This window comes from Rutilus rutilus (assembly GCF_951802725.1).
Source record: "Rutilus rutilus genome assembly, chromosome: 7".
Taxonomy (NCBI): domain Eukaryota; kingdom Metazoa; phylum Chordata; class Actinopteri; order Cypriniformes; family Leuciscidae; genus Rutilus; species Rutilus rutilus.
In genome coordinates this window covers 21,120,042-21,138,629 of record NC_140221.1, presented here as the reverse complement: position 1 = coordinate 21,138,629, position 18,588 = coordinate 21,120,042, and the positions used below count along the sequence as shown (strand labels likewise).

Below are 18,588 nucleotides of genomic sequence, written 5' to 3'. Positions count from 1 at the left end.
TATGTCTCACTTTTGCTGTAACGACTTAAATATATGTTGAAGGCTGCTGTTAAATATTTCCTATCTATCATAATAATAGTGAAACCAACAGAAACCGTCACTTTCACTTTCACTTAGATGATTTAGGGGAAATCGCGTGAGTGCAGATCGTTCATCAAACCGGATGATCACGAGTAGTGAACGAGTAGCAGATTTAATATATTTTTATTTTAGCACTTGATTCATTTCGAACATATTGCAGTTTGTTTTCATTGCTATAGTGAAAGGATCGATTTCTTTCCCTCGCGTACGTCCTTCCGCAGCCGGCTGGGACAGCAGCTGATTTTTGTCTGCATTATGTTTACTCACAAATAGAGTTTTTTTTCTTTCTTTTTTGTCCCGTTCTCTCAAAAACAGTTCTGCTGTTTAACAGAGATGATGTCTTACTGGTCAGACCTTATTAACGTTTAAAAGGAGCAAGGCGCTGATTTTAGCGAGAAAAAAAAAATTATTTGCGTTAAAGGATTTTCCTTAAAAGGTAAGTCAAAATCACTTTTGTATGTATAGAAATACATTTTATGACCGATTAAGAGCCAGACGACACGTCGATTCTGTACTAAAATGTATACTTCTGTAAAACTGAGATGAAGTCATTCGCAATGTAATCAGCCAGGCAATTTTAAAATGGAGATCTTCTTATTTAAAGGTGAGAGTGGTTATAGGACACAATTATCAATCAAATTTTTAATTTGAGACGTTTATTTCTCCTTGCAAACTATTTTATTGCAAAGAAAAATAAGCGAATAGGCTATACTGTTTAATTTCACTTTCATTTTGATGTAGCCTTGGGCCTGCACACAAAAACCTAGTTAGCTTTAAAAGATTGGCTTGTGCGATCTTTCTTTAAAAATAAATGACTCATGGTGTGATGTTTTGTTGTCTGATTCATACAAGCGTCTGCGTTTTGGGGCACTAGCTTAATTTAATGCAAATTGGCTCATAAAGACCCTGACAGGCTGACGTCAAAGCATAGGCCTATCATATTTGACAAATAATAGTTAAATTAAATGTCTAATTTCTTTCAACAACCTTATTTGTTTGCCATCATTGATTAAGACATTATTTGCAGGTTTCAGTTCAGCAATGGAGTTTACAGATGAGGAGAAAATATGGCTGCAAAGAGTGTCTGCTCAAGTAAGTATTTTTTTGTTCTCCCTCATAATGTTTTGTTGTTGTTTTTGTTTTTAATACTATTCCGACAGGGAACAGTACCTTGTCAAAGTATACATGCTTAATAACATTATATATATATATGCTTAATAATAATAATCATAATACTACTAATAAAAACATGCAGCTTTGTGCCATGTGGTGGCAGTGTAGAACTGTGTAAAATTATCAGTTTGAATGAACAGTTTCTCATGTCCTATCTCATTATTTAGATACCTGAAGGGAATGATCTCACTCCAAAGGAGAAGCAATTCTGTGAGAAAGCAAAACCAGAGACTGAATTTCAGGCCCAGTTATTCCAGGTTATGGCCTCTATACGATTTGGACTGAATGATCCAACAAGCTCAACCATAGCATTGAAAAACCCTGTCCATCAGAGAAGCAGCGTCTCATCACAATGTGGATAATCACCAGATACAAAGAGGTTATTAAACTGAATATTCAGAATAAAATCATCAAAAATAAAATCATCTGCACATAATGGTGAAGTCAAGTAACATTAGCAGATTTTTTTCTCAGCAGGATATGCTTACCTCATTAATGATCTATTGGTGGGCGTCAGGTTTAGTTCATATACCATCCGAGAATGTGACAACATTGTTTTATTGACCTCATTGTAAAAGCTTATGGAATGTTTTCTCAGTTAAGCGCAACAGGATGTTTCGCTATATGCAAAGTAAAAGTTAAACTCTGAGGAAATGAGGCTATTGTTAGTTACACACACTGTGTTGTTTTGTTATTGTTGTTCTATTACATCATGAGAAACCATGTTTAAAAAAAAAAATTCTATGTTTTTTTTTTTTTTTTTTTTTTGATAAAATGACACTGGTGCTTTTTTAATGTACATGCTAAAGCTTTTGAAATGCCGCTCTTTTTGTCGAGTGAAGTTCAGAAACTCAGTGTGCTTTGCTTTTATCATGCTTGCAGGGATGATAACATCTCTACCTCAATCTAATCTAAATACAACAACAAACAGTACAACACAATACTCCTATTTCCATTTGCAACCAAATGTAGTCATTGCAGTAGGTTCAGGCCATGTAGGTTCTTGGAGCCTTATTGCAGTAGGTTCATTTATATGATTTTTACCCATGGTATACAAAACTTATGAAATGTAATTTCCAAAATGTCTGTGCATTCTACTTCCATTTTTACCTAACCTTTTAAAACGATTTTTTTTTTTTTTTTTTATGAATAAAAAAATGAAAACGAATCATTGCAGTGTATATTTTATTTCGTAATCTGTTGATTCTCACAATTTCAATACTACTAGCTTTTTGTGTACAGGAAGTTAGGGTAAGTCTGGGTAAGATGACCAGTTTTGAGGTCAATTGATCAAATTTGGTGTCTGTGGAAAATAGTGATCTATGACGTTGTATGAAGTTGAATTATCAAAGTTTTGGCACAGAAGGCCCCAAGTGGCATGTTACTTGTGTTATTATTTTAAAAGTTAATCATTATTGTAATTAATAGGGTTATTATTCAGTATTTCCATGAGTTAGTAGTACATTTCAGACATCTTCGCTTTCATTAAAAGCTAGGTTAATTGAGTGAAATAATTGAATCTGCAATCATAGTGAAGCTATGCACATATCTTTAATTAAAATATGGGCAATTAAATAAATATTGATATGCCTATATAAGTCACAGAATATTTGTAACTTTCAGATGAATCGCTTTTACTGGGATTCTGCTTTGTCTGTCCGTTTTTTTCATAAATTTTCAACTAAATCATATAGTTGATTTAGTATTTTACATTTAAGACACTTAAAAAATATATACAAAATATTAATAAGAATTATATCAAAAGTAATTTATACATTATTTTAATGTTTAGCTGGGGATAGGGGGACAACTTACTTCAGTAGTGGGGTAAGATGGTGTCTCTGAATAATTTTACATTTTGTCCTATTACAACTAAATTAGCAAATGTTTCTATTTATTTCCTATGTATGATAACACATCATCATCTGATGCATCATCATTCTGCGTATGCTAAACTTATATCTAAATATGAAACAATTTAAAAGTAAAGGCACATCTTAAAGGGATAGTTCACTTTGAAATTAAATTTTGGTATGTTTTAGCTTACCTCAAGGGCATCCAAGATGTAGGAGTCTTTGTTTCCGCAGTAGTTTCAATTTTGATATTTTTAGGTCAAACCGTTCTTGTCTGTCAGTCATATAATGCAGGTCTATGGTCACCACCTCAAAGAGCATACACAACCACATCCAAGTGATCTGAAGCCAGAACGCGCGCACGTCACACACCAGGAAGCGCGTGCGCCCTCAGATCACTTGGACGTGGTTGTGTACAAGAGGTAAAAACAATATAAATACTGTTCGTTTTCTCACACAAACCGCTCATTTCGTGTCTTAGGCCATCAATGTGTACTTACGATGGGGAATTGTTTAATTTGGACTTCTCTGTGCATGCTCTTTGAGGTGGTGACCATAGACCTGCATTATATGACTGACAGACAAGAACGGTTTGACCTAAAAATATCAAAATTGAAACTACTGCGGAAACAAAGACACCTACATCTTGGATGGTAACCTTGAGGTAAGCTAAAACATACCAAAATTAAATTTCAAAGTGAACTATCCCTTTAAGGGTTGCATCTTCCCCCATGTTACCCTACTTGTTGCTATTACTCTGACATCCACAAGATGGCGTTTCTCTCCAAGACTACAAACGCCACAACGCAAGAAAAAAGACAAAACAGCCGAAGTCAGAGAAACGGAGACAGACTGAAGTCTAATCTTCTCTTCATTTGACCCCTGGCCCCAAGTGGTATGTACCAGAGAGCCGATGAGCACTCCATGAATCTTCCATCATCTCCCGGCCTGGGGTAGATAGATTCTCACCATATGTCCTATCAGGCACCTGGCCATCTGGGGTTAGAATGCTCCATTGAGTTGAACAAACTGAGCTTCTTCTGCACTCAAAACTCAGTTTAGGAGGACAATGAGGGCTGCATGGGATGGGTTCGTTGTTTTGGATCAAGACCCTCCAACACACATGAACAGAGTCATGGCTCATCAGCAAACATTTAGAGAAGTGATAAAACTAAATAATGCTCGCACAGTTAGATGTTTAATGCATCTCCTGCGTGAACAACAACAATACTTTTACAGCATTTACATGGCAATGTTCATTTCTAGCCTACATTTTTTAACATATCAAGTTGTACACATTAGTATTAGTTAACACGTTGTGACCAGACATGAATTAACATGTATAAATTATTATAATTAACAATATAGCCTATTTATAAACTAACTTTAACATAGATTAACATAGATTAGGCGTCTTTCCCCAGGTAGGGGGACAAAATAAAAAGTTTTAAATAAAGACATGCTTTAAAAGTGTATTGTTTATTGATCACAATACCTAATGCATTAACATTGTTCACTAATTCAACCTTATTATCAAGAGCTCTATCCATCCATCCATAATTAAACTATACATTTTGGTGAGTTACCCATGCATTTTTTTTTTACTTGGGAATCCAAACTGCCATCTTTAATATCATCATGTCACAAAATTACACAGTTGTGCTTATGCACATTTGATGACATTCTGGCACATCTGGAAAGTTTGCTGGTGACCTCAAGCAAAGCCTTTTTGCTAAATCACAAGTATGACCTCTGCACATGACCCGATGTAAATTAAGCAAACCGCTTTACATGCAGGCAGCTTGACTGAAGAGGCGAGTGTCACACTCCGCGCATGTGCAAGAATTTTTCAACTTTGAAGTGCATAACATGGGTTTAACCCCAGATAGGACACAGTGAAACCAAATATTTGCACTGAGGCGCACCACATCATAAATTAGGCATATATAATTGAAAGGGACTTGGCCTTGAAAAGCTCCTGACTGAAGAATTAAAAGAGAATGTTAAATGTTGAGTTAAGGATATATACAGACAAAAAAATATAAAAAGAAAGAGCATACATTCTAGATATGTATTGAAGTTATAGCTTTACCAAAACATTACATTAACATGTGCTGTGAATTATTAAAGGGCGAATCAAATGAATGGCCTGACCCCTTACATTGTTAAAGACCCATTGTGTAAATAAGTCTTTCTAGCCCGTGGCCTTGGCGTTTTTGGAAACTACCCCTTAATTTGTGCCTTGTGGTTACAGAGGTCTGACCAATGACTTGACACGAATAAATCATTTGTCAAGAAAACCTCCAATCAGAAAACACCCCAGGTGCTCAGCAACAAGCCACCAAAACCCCCCTTAACACAACATGCCACATAATGACCATCTGGTGGCCAATTAGTGAGGACCCCATGCTAGTGCTAACACCTTCTTCATAATGAATAGAGAAAAGAGACATGTGTTCTTCATAGTGTTGCTGATGTTTTATATTAAGCCATGGTGAGATCAGGGTGTTATTTTGATTGGTGATTAAGGCAGCATTGAGCGACTGAGAGTTTTGTGTTGTGCATTTTCCCACATGTAAAATAAAGGGAGGAGGGATGTGAAACGCTTCTTCTGTTGACATAGTCACTTGTTGATGCTTAAGGGCTACTCCGACAAAATAATAATAATAATGATGATTAAAAAAAACATAGGGCATATGCGTTGGTTATGTCTGGCTGGAATTTATACTTCAGGCTCTAATGTGCTCTTTCACTCAAATTACAGTCATCTCTCAGTCAGTTAAGTCATCTGTCAATGCAAAGTGTTTGGACTGACAAAATGTTTGGGGCCCTTTAAATAGGGTTCCTTGACAGGTAAGTCTGTAATGCTGCTTTTAGACAGACCTATATGAGATAACAGACTTGTCTATGAAACCTTTATATTGTACACGACAAAATGTTTTTAAAAGAAGTCTCTTATGCTAACCAATACGGCATTTATTTGATAAAAAATACAGTAAAAATAATAACGTTGTGAAATATCATTACAATTTGAAATAACCGATTTTTCTTTTAATATTGTAAAATGTAATTTATTCCTGTGATGCAAAGTTGAATTTTCAGCAGCATTACTCCAGTCTTCAGTGTCACATGATCCTTCAGAAATCATTCTGCTGATCATTTCTTTTTTTGTTATTAATGTTGAAAACAGTTGTGCTGCTTTTTTTTTTTTGTTGCTTTTTTTTGTGGAAACAATGATAATATATATATACAGACCCTTTCCAAAAAATTCGAATATCATGGAAAAGTTTATTTATTTCCATAATTCCATTCAAAACATTAAACTTCCATAGATTATAGATTCAGGGCCCACAACTTAAACAATTTCAAGTATTTAGTTGTTTATTTGTACATAATTTGGGCTTCCAGCTCATAAAACCCACGAAAACAGGATTTCAAAAAATGTGAATATTACATGAAATCACACAGTAATTACACAGTGATACCATGGTCATTGAACCAGGTTTTGGTTCTTTTGGCAGTGTGGGCAGGTGCAAATCCTGCTGGAAAATGAAGTCAGCATCTCCATAAAGCTTGTCTGCTGAAGGAAGCATGAAGTGCTCTGAAAATGTCCTGGTAGACGGCTGCGTTGAGTGGACAGCACAGTGGACCAACACCAGCCGATGACATGGCTCCCCAAACCAACACAGACTGTGGAAACTTCACACTGGACTTCAAGCATCTTGGATTGTGTGCCTCTCCATTCTTCCTCCAGACTCTGGGACCTCGGTTTCCAAATGAGATGCAAAATTTGCTCTTGCCATTAAATCCAGAGTCAACGCAGCCGTCTACCAGGACATTTTCAGAGCACTTCATGCTGACTTCATTTTCCAGCAGGATTTGCACCTGCCCACACTGCCAAAATAACCAAAACCTGGTTCAATGACCATGGTATCACTGTGTAATTACTGTGTGATTTCATGTAATATTCAAATTTTTTGAAATCCTGTTTTCGTGGGTTTTAAGAGCTGGAAGCCCAAATTATGTACAAATAAACAACTAAATACTTGAAATTGTTTAAGTTGTGGGCCCTGAATCTATAATCTATGGAAGTTTAACGTTTTGAATGGAAATAAACTTTTCCATGACATTCAAATTTTTTGGAAAGAGTCTGTATATATATATATCAGTATCCTTTGATATAGAAAAAAAAAAAAACCTTATAAATGTAATATTATAATGCCTTTAGTGTCACTTTTGATCAATTGAATGCATACTGAATAAAAGTACAAATTTCTTTAACAGAAAAAATCTTACTGACCCCAAACTTTTAAACAGTAGTGTATATTTGCAGATATTTGTAAACCGATAGCAGAAAAGTGAACATGAGCTGTGATTGTTAGATGGATGCCAGATTGCAGGGAAAAGTGTAGTACATTCAGATTGCTTGTTGCATTTACTGTATGTCTACAAAGTGAAACATATAATGAGCATCATGAACTTTTTTGGTTTACTATTATTCTTAGTTGAACAAGAAACATACTTTCCACCACTAAAGTCTTGAATTATTAATAACAGATGCTCCAGAAAAAGATATAGCCAGGAATCTAGATCAGGATAATTGATTGACTATTAGGATTATAAGCGTGGCGCCAGAGCTCAAATTATGATACCTGGTTTTTATATGAAGACTGTCTTTCTTGGCTAGTGAATCCAACCCGTGATGTCCAGTTCTGATGGCTTACAGCTGAACAACAGCATGCCATTTCTAAGAGATTTGAATTTTATACATTCTTTTTGCATTTAATTTAGAAAGAACTGCCAATAATAAATAGAGCTATAATGAAATTATTTTTATGGATTTTTTCTTCTTCTTCCTACATCATGGTCTACATGCAGAAAACAAACAAAAAAATTGTTCAAGCTCTCTTCGGGTATAATGTCATCAAGTATATACATAAACCTTCTTGGCGTCTAAACACAATTATTACGCTCAATTTCAAACATCTTTTTTTTTTCTTTTTTTTTTTGCCCTCTTCCTCTCTCTGTGCCTCTCAACAGGCCAAACATTCAAAAGGGGACATATTTCAGAAGGGAGACTGAGCAAGACAGAGGAATGCACTGAGTATTTTCCTCTCATTTTTTCTTCCTTCTCTCGCTCTCCTTTCTCTCCCTCCCTATGAGGAACGTTTACTTTAGCTCCTTAAGAGAGAGGCCGGGAGGCTCGGGTCCCGATTTGGGTGCCCACAACTCATCGGGGCCTGCAAGCCTGATGAAGTTCAAGCTGACAGCTGCATAAATCACAGCCCACTGGAGCTAATAGGTGGCAGTATTAAAATCCAGCCCCCCGCCTCGGACCACCCAGGTGGCCTTTACAGGAATAGGAGCATCCAGTCATATCTAACCCAACTGAAACTGTACAGCCATCTGAAGCACTTAGCCCCCCGCTCGCCTCCCCTCTGGCTGCTCCTCGACGTGTGGATTATTGGGAGGTTCTCTCTTAGCAACACAGGAGAGGCGCGTCTGGCATCCGGACTACAATGATTCATATTTGGCACTTCCATAAAGGCTTTTCGGGCCTGTTTCAGTTTCAGGCCCATTATGGCCCCTAGACCTTCTCACTCACTTTCTATTCCTCGTCTTCTGGAAAAACCTATAAAAAATCTAAGCCAGCAACCAAACAGAAGTTAGCTTTCCCCTGAAGAAAAACTTGTGATGTTTGTGAGCCGATTGGTAGTTTTATTAAAGACACTATAGTGCAAAACCAGCATATTACAGTAATCTACTGCAAATATTTTAGCTGTGGCTGCTACTCAGTTTTATTTGGACATTTGTGTGGGATTTGAAAGAATATTCCAGATTAAATACAAAGTTAAGATCAATCAACAGCACTTGGGGCAAAATGTTGATTACAACTAAAATTTGTCTATTCTTTCTTTAAAGCGAAAAAGGCTCCTAAAATGGAAGTGAATGGGGCCAATTCATAAACTTCACCGTTTCAAAAGTATAACCACAAGACGTAAACAATGTGGATGTTAAGATGTTCTTAGTGTGAAAAAAATAGTGTTCTATGTGAAGTTATATAAAAAAAAAATTAAATTGTGCCATTTTTGACAACATAACACTATAAACTCTAAAATGATGCACTGTAAAAAATGACATGATCAATAAGTTATGACAACAAATGTTTTTACATTGCTTTAACTCATCAAAATAAGTTTTCAAAAGTCAATTTAATGCAATTAAAGTTTAAATGACTTAAACATCCAAGTTGATTGTATACTTAAAAATGTAAGGCAGCAACTTTTTTTTTTTTTTTTTACAGTGTATGATGATTTAAACAGATTTACAGCTCAAATAATTAATGTTTTAACTTAACCTGTGTTACTTGAATAAACCAACACAGTACAGCCAAAAAAAAAAAAAAAAAAAAAAGAAGATTTGTGTTGCATAGTTACTGTATTGTCCAGCTACAAGCAGTGTAAAACCGGGCCTCACCTTCCCTGCGGGCCCCCCACATGGTGGCTTGGCCTAGACTCAGATCAGCTCTGTTTTCCCCAATGCAGAGGGTGAATCCCACGTCCTGTCATGCTGGATCTGAAATCAGACCTGACAGACTCACTTCTGTCCCTGCACAGTCTTTCTAATCCTCCTGCTGTTCATCAGTGCACTACTCTCAAAGATCAATTTAGATTACACTGGAGATGTATGATTGCTTAAAGACGACACCGTGACTGAAGCACATACTTTGCGGTTGTCACGGTGCATAGCTACAGTGTATGCTTACTGTTCACTGTGAGCAAATTAGGCCTTATTAAAACTAGTTCACAATCATAAACCACACTACAACATGTTTATTTCCTCTCATGTTGGATTGTGTGAAACATTTAAACAACTTGGAGCTGTTGTTTTGGCCTAGGGTGACCTCAGTGTAAACTGTTTTTGTAGTCGGTTGTTAGGGGATTTTAGAATGATCTTGGAACATTTCAATACACATTTATCATATGATACCTGGGTTTCACTACACACACTCACACACAACCACACACACACACACACACACACACACGCACACGCATGCACACACACACACACACACACACACACACACACACGCACGCACGCACACACACACACACACACACACACTCACTGCCACCGCCACACACGATTATTTACCTTACAGGCAGCATTGCTCTGTTCTTGCCTTTTCACAAGATGCATCATCATCTTAAAATGATTTGTAGTTGCTCTTTTTACAGTGTGTGGGATCCTGAAGTAGTACAACTGATTAAAACAACCTTAAATTATAAAGCCGCCGGAGATGGCGGAAGTTGCCTCTAGTAATGTGTGAAGTGGAGACAAAGAAACTATAAATGAAACCTTATCATTGCTGCATTGCAGACATTGCCCAAAGCTAGAAAACTTCATCACTAAAAAGCCCATGAAACACATTACTATTATTATTACTATAAATGGATACTGTTATTAGAAATTAGCAACATTTTTTATTTAATAATGTTTAATAGTATAAACAATATTAATTAAAAAAAAACTATCCTCCTGAGACCCAGCAACTCATGTTTTAATGGGGTTCAAGATAAAATAATATATGATATATGTAAAGCCATTATTGTAATATTACAGTTTTTCTCGATTGTTTACACACATTTTCTGAAAGCATGCCTCATATTCTCAGAACTCTACACACAAGTCAAAAAACACACACACAATGGGCAAAACCCCTCAATTCTCCTGCAAAATGAAACTTTACATTCAAAACAATGTTATTTCTTCTCAAAATGGTATTTTGTTTGCAAATGACACACACAAACCATCAAATGAATAGACATTTATAAGAACCAGTTGAACACTGATGTGCTCAATGTAAAACAATATGATGAATGGAAAACACTTCTTCTCCATTCATCATAATGACTTAGGCCTTTTTTTTTTTGGTTCAGTGTTACACTTACTACAGACAGTACATAGTACATAAGTGTGTTGTAAAATATTTGATAATATTGTTTTTATACTCAAAACACACAAATACACGGTTACAAATATATTTTATTTTTCCCACAAAAACAATTTACACATCCCAACCAACACAAAGTTGTACATACAGTGGTCTACATACAAAACAACAGAAGAATTGACTGTATACAGTTACAGTAAAAAAAAAAAAGAAAAAAAGAAAGAAATCCAATGTTGGCATCCATTGCTCCATTGAGGAGCTCACCTGTTGCCCTTTTATGCTAAAGCTCTGATTGCTAATTGTAAAACTGTGTGACGGGTGTTTGCCCATGTGATGAGTCAGTGTGCATATTTGAATGGCAGTGTGTTCCTTGTGAAAACAAGAGATTTTCTGCATGAAAATTGTGCCAAAAGCAGAGAATTGTGTGTAGTGGTTTGAAAAAAGTGTGTTTTAGAACTGCAATTTGAGTGTAAAGCAGGAATTGTGCTTGTAGTTTAGCAGAATTGGTTCAGGGGGTTGGTGAATGAGTTACATGTTGTGGTCATTGTGTCTCAAGTACCAGTATTTGTGTGTAAACAATTGACAAAAACTGTAATATAATGAAACAATATGAATGTTCATTATGCTTTAATACATGCAGTATTGAATAAAAAAATATTAATATTGTAATATAATTAATCTACTATGTAAAAAAAAAAATATATATATATATATGAAAACTGAGTCTCAGCAGGAGAGACTCAGTTATTTTAATGTCACATTCAAACAAAATTCAGCATGTATTTTTCATGCTGGTGAGTTGATGGGAGGAATGTTGCCTATATGCATGTCAAAGCCTGTCAAAGTGCAGCGGTGAGTTGCATTTCAATGAGAATCTGCATGCATTCAGCAGTCCCTTCAACTTCCATTACAGTGAAGCCACTCCACCCCTTCACACCATCAATATGACTCTTGTGCCTGAAACCAGAAAAATACCAAATAAAAATAAATAAACTCACTCAATTCTGTGACCAGGCTCTTAGGTCATTGCGTTGGCGACCTCTGGATTTGGCCCATTACAGGCACAGTTTGCGTGAGTTTTGCAGTCTGAAGTGTTTGAGGCCATAGCTCATTAATGACATTTACAGTAAAAGCTTTGACGCAGCCACTCTATTTCTCAGGCCAGAGAGAACATTTGAGGGAAAAAAGAGAAAACACAAACACTGTTCCAAACAGTGTTCACTCCAGGGGGAAATGAGACCCTCTCCCTCCTTCTGTACACATAAACACATTCAAGGGCGACAACATATCAGCAAATGTGACGGGCCAAAAGAACTGCGTTGCTGTAAATAAAGAAAAAAAAGAAAAAAAAGAAATTCTTGTCAAGCAAACGGTTTCAAGGGAGCTCTTTTTTACTTCTCAGGAGCTTCGTTTTTGAGGTCAGCCACATGACAAATTGTTTTATGTCTGGAGGTGATTCTACCAAGATGTGAAGCAATAATGATTCACCAAACCACATATCCTGCAGAAATTTCACAGATGTATTCATATTTTTACAAGAAAATAATAATAACATTTTAAAAAGAATGCCTGTTTTCCCATTCATTTTTGGCACAATTTGTGCTGTGGTGTGAGGTGTGTAAGTATTTTTTTTTCTGCACAACAATTATTGAGTCTTTGATGACAGAATAAGTGCACTTCACCTTTATTCCACAAGGTGGCAATGTCTGATACACAATGATGAAGTGACGTTTCACTCATAGTTACTGCAGGCAGAAAACGTCTCGGTTACATAATGTAACCCTCGTTCTCTGAAAGAGAGAACGGAGACGTTACGTCAGAGACTGACGAATGGGGGTTAGCTAGAGAGCCCAATCACCTTCGAGTTATTAGAAAATGAGCCAATGGTATGAAAATACCATGGGGCTGTGGAATTTGCATCGCGAACTCCGCCCCACCACGTGGGTATAAAAGGAGCCGCGAGTGCAGTCTCACATTATGTTACCTGCCGAGGAGCCGAGACTGTGCGCCCCGGCTGTTTCAGTGGTACAGCGGCAGTGGCATGGGGACGTAACGTCTCTGTTCCCTGCTTCAGGGAACGAAGGTTACATACGTAACCAAGACGTTCCTTTTCAGTCAGTCACTATGAATTACGTCAGAGACTGACAAATGGGGGTTCCAATCTAATCTCGCCAATGCAGCTCCTTGTCGTGAGGCTAGCAGGGCCAGGCTAACGCAAGAATATCAAGGTACACTGGGTAGCAAATCCCAGATGGAATATGTGACACAGCGCCTACCAGCAGTAAAATAGCGCATGTATCCAGTCCGTGGAGTCGAATGGCACAGCAAGCGATGACACCGAGCAGGTCCTACTTACTGGCTACTGGGAGCAAGTACACGAGAGGACACTGGCTCTACACGGAGATTGTAGAATCTTGCGAAAGTGTTAGGTGTCGCCCAGCCTGCAGATCTACAGATATCTGTTAGCGAGGCGCCATGCGCTAGAGCCCAGGGGGAAGCCACACTCCTGGTGGAGAGTGCCTTCACCCCTAGGGGGCATCTGTTGACACAACAACATACCTGGAAACTCGGTCTAAGGGAGCACCGGCCCGTAGAAAAGAGAGGTTCGACCACGGGGTGAAGGTTTGACGGCAGGCCTCAGTGACTAGCACCCGGAACGTGCCCTGTTGCCATGCCCATCTCAGGACTCAATCGCGAATTCAGTGCTGAAGCAGTCTCATATGAAGCAGACCGAGTGGCGTGACTGCTGCTGCGGATGCCATATGCCCCAGGAGCTTCTGAAATAACTTCAGTGGGACCGCACTCTTGCCCTCGAATTGACTCAGGCAATTTAGCAGTGACTGCAGGCGCTCGCTCGTAAGCTGCGCGTACATGACGGCCGAGTCGATTTCCATACCGAGAAAAGAGATCCTCTGCACGGGGGAGAGTTTGCTCTTTTTCCAGTTGACACGAAGGACCAGACAGGCGAGGTGCCGGAGCACCAGGTCCCTGTGTTCGCAAATCTGCTCTTGAGAGTGTGCTAGAATCAGCCAGTCGTCGAGATAATTCAGGATGCAAACCCCGTGTTGCCTGAGTGGCACAAGGGCTGCCTCGACGACCTTCGTGAAGACGCGAGGAGACAGGGCTAACCCGAATGGGAGAACTGTGTACTGGTATGCCTGCCCCTCGAAAGCAAACCGAAGAAACGGTCTGTGTCGAGGAAGAATGGAGACATGAAAACACGCATCCTTCAGGTCGATCACTGCAAACCAATCCAGCAGACGAACACATTTGAAAATGCGTTTGGCTGTCAACATCTTGAATGGAAGCCTATGAAGGGTTCGGTTCAAGACGCGCAGGTCCAGGATTGGTCGTAACCCACCGCTCTTCTTGGGTACAATGAAGTAGGGGCTGTAGAAGCCGGACTTCATCTCAGCTGAAGGGACGGTCTCGATCGGACCCTTCGCCAGTAGGGCGGCGACCTCCGCACGCATGACAGGGGCATTGCCACCCACCATGGTATAGCGGACTCCCCGCAAGCCAGAAGGAGACTGTGCGAACTGATTCGTAAAGCCGAGCCTGATCGTACGCGTGAGCCAGCGGTACAGACTGGGAAGCTCTAGCCAGGCTCCCAAAAACGGAACCATTGGAACTACAGGAGTACCCATGATGGGGCAGCGATGTGGAATGTAGCGTCCCCGCGTGGGCGCGTGGTCAAGATACGCGTCCTGACAGAGGAGGCCAGGGACGGTTGAGCGTTCTGCGGCGGTCTGCTCTGATAGGGGTCTGGCGACAGTGGGGGGGCAACAGTGGGGGAGGAGAGTGGTGAGGCATAGCATCGCACACTGGGATCTGCGGCCTCTTGGGGCTTGGAGGAAGGGAAAACAGTTCTTTCTTTAGCAAATTTAGGGTGCCTTCGACCGTGAGGCCAGCGGCCGGGGAAGGAGAACAAAAGATTCTCCCCCAGCCCTTCACCGGGGGAAAGAGTGGTCCTGCTACCAGTTCCTGAAAAGAACTGTGCTCTAGCTCTGAGCTGCCCGTCTCAGGAGCACTGCTTAGCCTGGCGTTTGGCAAGCTTAGGGGCAGAGACGGGCTGTGCAGACTTCCTGCGACCACCTCCTTGCTTCGGCCTGGGTGAAGGCTGCTGCTTGGGCCGAGCAGGAGGGGCAGGAGCCGCAGGAGGGCGGCCTCGGCGGTAAGCAGACAGTTTTAGCAGACTCGGGGCAGGATATGTTTTATCGCCTCAGTCTGCTTCTGGGCGACCGAGAACTGTTGGGCGAAGTCCTCAACCGCACCGCCGAAGAGCCCAGCCTGGGATATGGGGGAGTTAAAAAAACGAGTTCTCTCAGCCTCCTGCATATCAGCCAGGTTGAGCCATAGATGTCATTCCTGGACCACACAGGTGGACAACACCTGACCCAGGGATCGCGCAGTGACCTTCGTCGCCTGTAGAGCGAGATCGGTGGCAGTGCACAGCTCTTGCATGCGCCCCAGGTCAGCCCTTCCCTTGTGCATGTCCCTGAGCACCTTCGTCTGATGGAATTGAAGGATGGCCATGGCATTTAGAGCGGAGGAGGCCTGCCCTGCAGCTCTATAGGTTTTGGCCAAGAGAGTAGACGAAAACCTACAGGCCTTGGAGGGGTGCTTTGGATCACCACGCCAGGTAAAGGCGCTCTGGGGACACAATTGCATCGCCACAGCACACTCCACCAGGGGGACCCTTGTGTACCCGTTGGCCGTCGCGCCATCGAGGGAAGAGAAGGCGGAGGACGCCGCAGGGCCGCGGGAAGTCAAGGGGACTTCCACGACCTGGTGACCTCCTGATGCACTTCCGGGAAAAAAGGAACACTAACACTAAATATCACTAAACATACTATTTACTAACACTAAATATTAGTGTCACTGTCACTTGATGCTGGATTTGGTGAATAAGCTGTCAGCGATCAAAATATTGATTTTGAAGATGTTGAAAATTATAGTTTTGAAAATATGTTTGAGATCTTGAATATGAGCCAGATGATTAATGTTCTGGGAAATGAGCTCTGACGAGGATAGTTATGATGGTATAAAACATCTGATCAAACTGAACCCTTCCAAGCTCCAAAAGGTAACAAAATTTGCTTTAGTTTATTCTTCTGTAATTGTTGTTAGATATAGATCGCCTAAAGACCTGAATATGTAATAATGATTGGTGAAACATTCATGCATTTAAAGGGTACAGTCCCAGATCAGTGATGACTGTAGCAGTGTGCTGGACATGAGGAGCAATTCAGCAGCAATGTTGTGCCAGGGTTCTGTGGTGTTATTCTACTGTGGTTGCGGAGCAGTATTTGAAAGAAACTAAAACAGGGCTCTCCTGCAAGTGGCCAGTGAAAGCACGTAAGTCTGACCAGGGTGACCACAGATGAAACCTTAAGTGTGGTAATAGTTTTGAATTTTAGGGGAGTTTTTCTTCTTAGGGTTAAGAGGTTTTGCAGCTTTTACCCACCTGCTGTCTCTTTTTAATGAGGCACAGTGTCTGTATTCAGTGTGACCAATATGCATCGGAGAGCCTTTTGAAGCGATTCCAGTCTTTGCTTCTTGAAAGCTTCAGACCCCGTCGTCAGCGAGCGCTGGATCCAAGTATACGTCTTTCTCGAATCCTGGATTAATTAGACTTCTGTGATGCGGGCGAGAGGCCAAATTAATTTTGTAATCTGTCTTTGAATAAACAAGAACCTTTGGGGAATGCCGCATTCCTTGGGTTTTGCTTCATTAGGACCATGCAGTTCTTTTGAAATGGTTATAATGGGATTTCTATGGACTGAGAAGCACCCCGAGTGCTGTAATGTTTAGTACCGGGTACATTATCCCATTCTAAGCACTTAGAAAAATTCACTCAACTTTTTTTTTCTTTCCCAACACTAATGTCTGTTTTTCATGATCTCCTGTTGAATACTTATGACACTGTGACCGAATGTTAAATTTAATGCCCAATTTAACACGGGCTTTCTTGTCAGATGCCTCTTTGTAGTCGTGGTCCTTCTAATCCGCCAGCAGGAAGCTGGGTGTTGTTGATGTCTGAGCTACACCAGCGAAGCTCCATTGTTCAGCTGTGACAGCATGTCCCTGGGTCCGGCCCCAGAGCTGTCAGGTCTCGCTGTCACACTTCTCAGTGGGCACGCCACAGCCAGCTCACAGGAGCAGTCAGGGGTCCTAAAGCCAGGTCCTGAAGCAAGATGCCAGGCTCTGCTGAGTAGCAACAAGCAGTGTCAGGCTCCTGGTTTCATGAGTGAAGTGTGGCTTTGTCTGTGTATCAATATATCAGTGGACGTCTCAGAATCAGAGGTTGAAGAAACCTGCTGTTCATTTGGACCACGCTGCAAACCTCAAGTGTTACAGTAGGTTTTGTGTAAAAATCAGTCCCTGGTAAAATACATGACATGACATATCACAGCATGTGAATAGTTCAGGGAAAGTTTAGGGAATTACATTCCTGAAACTTTTAATTTATTTGTCTTTTTATGTGTGTCATCAATGACCCCTAACAGAAATAACATCACGAGAATAAATAAAATAAAAAAATCACAGGCAGGTGTGCTGAAGCAGGTAGAAGATGTCAAATATATATATATATATATATATATATATACTTTTTATATATATATTTTTTATTATTAATTTCAATCCTTACACAATATTTAGATGGGATATACACATTATTTAGACTGATTTAACCATAAAATACTGATTTAATTAATATCATTAACAGTTAATAGGGCCTACCTGCAAAGTCAAAAACATTCAACACAATAAATATCCAACACAATATAAGTGTGTGAGCAAAATCCTCACTGTCACAAAAGTATGACCCTTTTGTCACTACATCCCCTGACTGCATACAGTAGCACACTTTTCATTCAAGATAAACGACGATCCGTTTTCCTTTCCTTTCATCTTTCACCTAATCCCTTGTTTGTGCAGCTCTTAGTCTTGTCATCATGGTTTATTTAGGTGCTTTGCCAATCTTAACAGAAGCCATCTCTCTGCACTGTTGCTGAGAGATATGAAAGGCCCAGCATTTGCAACCATAATCTTATTTGCTTTGTGGTAATGATTATGTTAAGCTGCACTTTTACATACCTGAACTAAAGGTTAAGAAAATTATCTTGGGCAACGGAACTAATTTGCAACTTAGTTGAACTAAACACAGGTTACATAAACTGTACTGTACAAATTAGATTTTCAGGTGAGCTGATTAAAGAGCAAAAATAGACAGTGGAGACAATTTAAAATAGCTTAAAAATACATTGTATAAAAAGTCACTGGGTTGACTGAGTAAAATGATGTAATTCACCATCGCCAAACTCTTAATATGATGGACAAATTATATTGTCACATCTGGAATCGTAATTGGCATTAGTGACAGAATGGGCCTAGACTTGGAACTCAAAAGAAGTGGCAAGTTGACAAATTCGCCCCAAGAATATGACTTCATTTTCTCTGTCCAGAGGTTAAAGTATAGACGGAGCAAGAAGGAAAGTTTTTATTTTCTCACAGCTGCGA

General features: G+C 39.8%; 1 long non-coding RNA gene across 1 annotated transcript; it reads left to right on the top strand.

Annotated features, from left to right (window-relative positions):
* Positions 1 to 115: 115 nt before the first annotated feature.
* LOC311294396 lies at positions 116 to 2,402 on the top strand. Its single transcript, XR_014628053.1, has 3 exons — positions 116 to 517; positions 1,109 to 1,173; positions 1,422 to 2,402. It is a non-coding gene; the product is annotated as an uncharacterized lncRNA (long non-coding RNA).
* The last annotated feature ends 16,186 nt before the right edge of the window (positions 2,403 to 18,588 follow it).